Consider the following 5,392-nt stretch of genomic DNA (forward strand, 5'->3'; position numbering starts at 1 on the left):
ATTAAATGGAAATAGGATTTACAAGCCCAGCACATGGAACGGGCCAAGGCTAAACCAAAAAACTAACTGAAATCAAACCAAATTCTCCTAATAAAACTGAACTAAATTGGCTTTTGCTCAAAATTCATAGTTTTAAAACTGAACCGAATCGAGTAAAACTCTTCGATTCGGTTTTTTGGTCATACGGTCAAAGTGAGCCGAACCGGGCTGATCCCGAACCTATTATTATATTCACAAGAATTAGGGGTGGGTGAGCATAAAAATCGAGAAACCAAAAAAACCAAGTTGAACCGCATTTAAAAAGAAAGGGTAAGAAACCAAGTTGACTAAAAAGAGACAAAACCGCATCATGTGAGCAATACTCATCATTGGGAACGCATGCACTGATTTTGCATGATTTGCAAGTGTAAACTTGATCAGATAATACTCTCTTTCTACGTACTGAAAAAATATTTGATATTATTGCTACAAAAGATCAAAAATGTTTATATGCTTCCCGTCTGTGTGTCTTCAAATTAATCATTTGAGCTTCCTAACAAAAATAAACAAAATTCTACAGGAAAATAATATTGTACGCGCAGATCTCTCGCCGATTGTGGGGAAAAGTTAGACGAATGCTGGACTAAATCTCAGTCATTCCACTTCATCTAAATCTCCATATTGTTCTTTCTAGTTAACCGACGCTTCTTCTGCAGTTCGAAAAGTCTAGACGTGAGACTTGCCTTTCTCCCGAGTTTCCAAAATTTCCTGCATTAAAAAAAGTCCAGTTTGTAATTGCCTGAAAGAAATATATATCATCGATTGACAAGCGAGACTAAATTTCAGTCATATCCCTCGGTGCCAAATAGATCGCCAAGAAGCTCACTAGGTCCAGTCAAAGAAGCTCTTTAGGAAAGTGTAAGGAAAAAAATTGAAAAAACGGAACTTCTTGAAGGTCGAATTATAAGTAGGGGCAAGTCATGGAGACAAAGAACAAATAGAATGATTTTTAAAGCAACAGACCCTTTAGCAACAGCTCATAAATCTGTGTTTCTGATAACAAAAAACGACCATAGGAAACCAACCAAATTTCATCTAATTCATCACAAAACTGAGTTAACCCTCTTATCTTCTCAAACTATTTAGAGGCTTTACATATTCTGTATTAATAGCAATCATTTGAAGCAGTTGTTGCTATTAAAAAACCACAGCACTGCTTTATCTGTATTCTTACCCAGCATCCTCAAATAGATGGAGGAGAGCCAACCATCTGTTTGCTTCATATTTCACTTACTGAGCTGAGGACATGTGAATGGCAAAAATGTCAAGAAGCTGATCAGTGCCGAAAATGTACTTTATTGAAAACTGATTTGAATTGATCAACTATAAATGTTGTGGACCACTTATCCACCGTAACATACAAGAAGCAGGCTAGACAACAGTCCACAAGCAGGTCCTTAAAACTAATTTGAGTATTAAAGAACAGCTCCTCTTAATCAGTTCAAATAGCCGAAAAAGATAATCCCAAAATTTAGAAACCACTGAAGCCCAAAGGAAAGGACTACAACTTTATCCCATCACTCCATCTCAACTACCCCAATATAGTTTCCAAATATCCTTTTGACACAACAACCCAAGAATTTTTGCTTTCTAACCACCACCCAGCATGGAAGGAACACTTTTTTGTGGGGGGGGGTCCTGCTTTTACCCACAACACAACATGAGAATCCATCTCTGCTTGAAACCAATTCACAAAAAAGAATTACAACTAGCTGGAACCATCCAACTCACATTTTCTTCCCTAAACAGCAGGATTCCAATGCACCAAATAGCCAAATCCTTTTGGTGAAACACCGTCCAGAACAAAGTGATGGTAAATTTCAGTTGGCATGGGGAGAAAAATATGCAATCACTCAATAGCTGAAAATTTTGGGGTGAGTTCAGCTGTTGTGATAGTCTAGGGTCAATATTCGGCTTCTATGGAGGACCAAGCCACAGTGGCTCGTTTCTTGGCCCCTATTAATTGCTTTAGGTCCATAACAAACAAGGAAACTAGTGGTGATATACTGCCATTGGATTGAATGTTCCTCATAGTCTAACCAACTTCAAGAAACCACAAGTCCTGCTTCATATATTGCAATACTCGAATCTATAAAACGCTTAAGTTAAAAAAATGCAATAGCTAATGTCAAGTGCTATTAAGAGATGATTCATTTGTCTAAGAAGGACTTAATTTCTATCAGTCTCCTATTATTTAATGAGCCTTTTAATTTAAGTTATTCTTTATAAAGAGACTGTACAAAATAAGATGAATAAGTCCCACCCAACCCAAACCAAGATCAAATATCAAAGAAAAGAACAGTCTAGAAGAATCACACTAAGGGTAATATCACTCAAAGTTTTAGACCTAGAAGTCCACAAGGAAGAAGAGAAAAAATGATTGTCCTAAGGTGAAGCCATAGTGTCTTCTTTATTCTAAAAGTTTCCCTATTTATACTCCACCAAACCACCAAAAAGAAAAGCTAAAAAAGCACAATTTCACAAGGTGATCAATATCTTGCTAAAATCATTAACCAAAAAGAAATTGCAGAGCAAAGAGTAAAAATTTCTTGGAATCACCGTCTACCCCAAAGGAATGAAGCACAATGCACCAAATTTGAGTCACAATGGAAAAATGTAAGATGTGATCCAAATATTCACCATTAAAGCTATATTGTATACACCAATGAAGAAACAATGAAGTGTAGGGCTTTATTTTTTTTTAAACAAATCCAAGGTTTTAAGTTTTTCATGAAATCAACCAAGCAAGAATGTGAACTTTAGTGAAATAATCTTATAAGGACGAAAGGCGTGAAGGAAAGGAATATCAAGGTAAGAAAGGAAGGGCAAATAGCCTCCTGGCTAATCCCAATTCTTTTTATCAGGACAAGAAGGAATAAACACAGCATTGCTAATGCACAACACACTGATGAGAAAACTCATTAACCTCCCTCGTACTTATTTTGTTTACTTTCCGATGAGTCTTTTAGGATTTTAATGAGCCATTTAAAATTTCTAGTAGCCATTGAGAATTCTATTTCCCTATAACTAAGGCTATTCCTTATAAAGCAAAATCAATATGGTTTAATGAAAAAGTATGTCATGTTAAAGGCCAGCTACACCTCCTCCTTTACTTTCTTCTCTCTTTGTCCTCCCTATTATATTCTATTTTTCCAATTTCTTTAAAATCACATTGACCCTAAACTTTCTTGCTTTAAATCATATCTATTACTGAGTCTACCATAATTATCGGCAACACCCACCTTACATTGTCCTACACCATCTAGACAAATAAACACTTAGTAATCCAATGTGTATGCTAGAAGTGTATTGTTTAGTTATAGATAGTAACTTATGCAGACAATAAGGCTTTATATGAGGATAGCAAACATCTCAAAAATCCTTGAAACTACAACCTGGGATGAATGCATAGCTAAATGCACGGAGATTTAGCAGCAGTTACCTACTAGTCAGATAATCAATTAAAACTACTATAGTGGCATTGGCATGAAGCCAGAATTGAAGGGAAACAACAACTTATACAATAAAGAGAGACCAGTTTCAACAATATGTCCGTGTCTATGTTCTCCTACTCCATTTTGTTGCTGTGAGTGCATGAGATTTTCTACGCAGGATGTCACACCATCAGTCCTAAGTATTTAGATTTTGGTAGACATCAGCTTCTCAAAATAGGCCTTAAATTAGGGGAAACCCCAATAAAGCAATCTGATTTATAAGCCAAAGGAAAATATCGAACTGCATGTTGTACAATTACCAATGGAAAGACACATAGTAATGAAGCGGAATACATTAACGCACGGAAAATGGATGGAAATATATAGCCAAACTCAAAATCAAACCTGCACTTCAGATGACCGCTTCGTCTTCAAAACCAAGCAATCAACCAGAGAAGTCCATTTCCCAGAACAGTTATCAAGTGACCCAAGTCTATAATACTGCTACATCTGATGCACTGGAACTGCCAAACACGAGTGCCCATCATATTAAATGCAAGAGATAAAAATAAACAGACGCTAAGAAACAACCCCTAAATAGAATGAGTAATATAGCAAACATCTAGAAGAAACAAAATGTTGATATCAAAAAAAATTAGCAATAAGATTTAAAGACGTTTGAAGCTTCACTGACACAAAGAATCATCCACAAAATTTAATTGTCAAAAATAAAATAAAAAATAAACCCACCAAGAATTTGCTTTTATAAGCTTGTAAGACTATCAAGTTTGAAGCTTTTTTAAGTGGGCAGCAGTGAAATTGCCAGAAATTACCAAACTTCATTTGTGGGCAGTAACTAAATTGGCAGTAAAAACATTTCACCAGAAATTCAATAAAACCAAGTCGAATTCGACCATATATAAATCATTTTATGAACAATTATGCAAAACCCATGTTTCTGTTGAATTCAAAATTAAGTTATAAGAGCCTAAAAGTACACAAATTTGAAGGAAATCGTAGCAAAAGCCAGCCGTACAATTGTGAAATTAATTCAACTGAAATGAAAGAGGAAGAGAATGCAAAAACCAGAGAGCGTCGAAATAGGTGGCGCACAACAATCGACGCTTTGGAGGGGAAGGTGTTTCTTCCATTGAAGACATAACTGGCTATCTCGATTGAGGGATTACGAGGGGCACTTAACTGATCCCCGACGCTCTCTCACTTAAACAAGACAACGACCAGATCGGCCTCATGTTTTTGCAGTTTTGTTCTTTTTATCTCGGGGAAACGTTACTGAGTGGTTTTTCTTCCGAAGAATAATACTTTCTTTATTTTTTTTGAACCAAAAAAAAGTATAACGATATGTTTTACATTAAGGGAAGAGAATTCGGCTAAATCACATAATTGACAATTTAATTTGGTATCGATTTGCCATCCACAAGATTCGAATATAAGACTTCTCACTTACAACTGAATAATGCACTCTAATCTTGAGTGGCAGGTTTATTGAGTGTTTACAAAACTCTTTCTTGCTTGAGACATTACACACCTCTCAAGTTTCAATTCACTTTTAAATAACTCATTGAATAAAAAATCTGCTTATAAATTTACTAATTTACCATTATATCGAGGAAAAAATCTATTTTTAATACAAAATCTTTATAAATATAAGGAATTGTTATAGGCACTCCAAAAATCTCATTCTACACTCCAAACTTTCTATATTTGGAAAGAAAAATACACTTGTGAGGAGTGTAGAATGAGATTCTTGGAGTGCCAATAACACTTCCTTAAATATATATAAAAGAATATCAAATTAAAACATTAAATATTAAAAAACAAAAATTTAAATTCAAAACGTCAAGATAGACGACACATAGTTCAGAGCCTCCACTACTCGTGTTGGGAATAGAACTATG

At 35.2% G+C, this 5,392-nt stretch overlaps 1 long non-coding RNA gene across 1 annotated transcript; it reads right to left on the minus strand.

The window, feature by feature from the left end:
• Window positions 1-439: 439 nt before the first annotated feature.
• On the minus strand, window positions 440-4,787 carry LOC137716054 (uncharacterized). The gene is made up of 3 exons (XR_011065631.2): window positions 4,560-4,787; window positions 3,879-3,997; window positions 440-747 (listed from the first exon to the last, which is right to left on the minus strand). It is a non-coding gene; the product is annotated as an uncharacterized LOC137716054 (long non-coding RNA).
• Between the last annotated feature and the right edge of the window lie 605 nt (window positions 4,788-5,392).

This window comes from Pyrus communis, chromosome 3 (assembly GCF_041283825.1).
Source record: "Pyrus communis isolate YQ-2024b chromosome 3, ASM4128382v1, whole genome shotgun sequence".
NCBI lineage: Eukaryota > Viridiplantae > Streptophyta > Magnoliopsida > Rosales > Rosaceae > Pyrus > Pyrus communis.